We start from the raw sequence: 898 nt of genomic DNA, 5'->3' as shown, positions 1-898 counted from the left end.
GCTACCACATGTCTCTTTAGGGGATTGGCTACATAAAGCTCCCACATAGGTTCTTATCATTAAAATAATGCTGTATTACTAATAAAAAAGATGACTATAGCAACATCTGTTAAGCTGTGCTCCATAAAAGCCATGGTATAGCATGACAGTGATGCATTTTTATTATACAATAATGGTAACACTTTATTTAATATTAGTTTACTACAATAAGTCAACTAACAATACTCAAACATTGTTCAATACAATTGTTCATTGTTCAAAAAAACAATGATCAATACTTCTACAATATTTATTAATCTTATTTACTGTTAATTTCAATTATTAATAATTTTACGGTCAAAAGTTGTATCTGTTAACATTGGTTAATGCAGTGTTAACTAACATTAGCAAACAATGAACACATTTTTATTATCTAACGTTAATAAAGATTAATAAATGCTGTAAAACTAAATGTCTCATTGTTAGCTCATGTTAGCTAATGCCTTAAAAAATAAGACCTTATTGCAAAGTGTTATCATAATAATTGTAACTTTTATTTTAATTGTTAGCACTGTTTTAGGAGTAAATTTATGTTCAAATTAAAAATGCAATCTGCATTTCAGGAATTGTAAAACTTTCTTTGAAAAAAAAAAGAGTTGTATTAATTAATTAAACAATTTAAATTAATAATTAATACAATAATTAAAGTCTGGTGGATCTCATATCATGCATTTTATCTTTATTCATCATCTCATGTTTCTATATTGATCAAATCATATTTTAAAAAATATATCTTAACATTATTTCTGCATTTAACACCATGAGCAAATGCACATTTTCATGGTGTACAGTATAAGGTTTATAAACATAATTTTGGTATTATTATATTGTCTTCTAAATAGCCAATTAACTCATTTTT

The sequence above is a fragment of the Siphateles boraxobius genome, unplaced genomic scaffold (assembly GCF_051911475.1).
Source record: "Siphateles boraxobius isolate OS27281-9 unplaced genomic scaffold, OSU_SipBor_1 50, whole genome shotgun sequence".
NCBI lineage: Eukaryota > Metazoa > Chordata > Actinopteri > Cypriniformes > Leuciscidae > Siphateles > Siphateles boraxobius.
The sequence above is the reverse complement of the archived record's forward strand: the minus strand, read 5'-3'. Positions refer to the sequence as shown.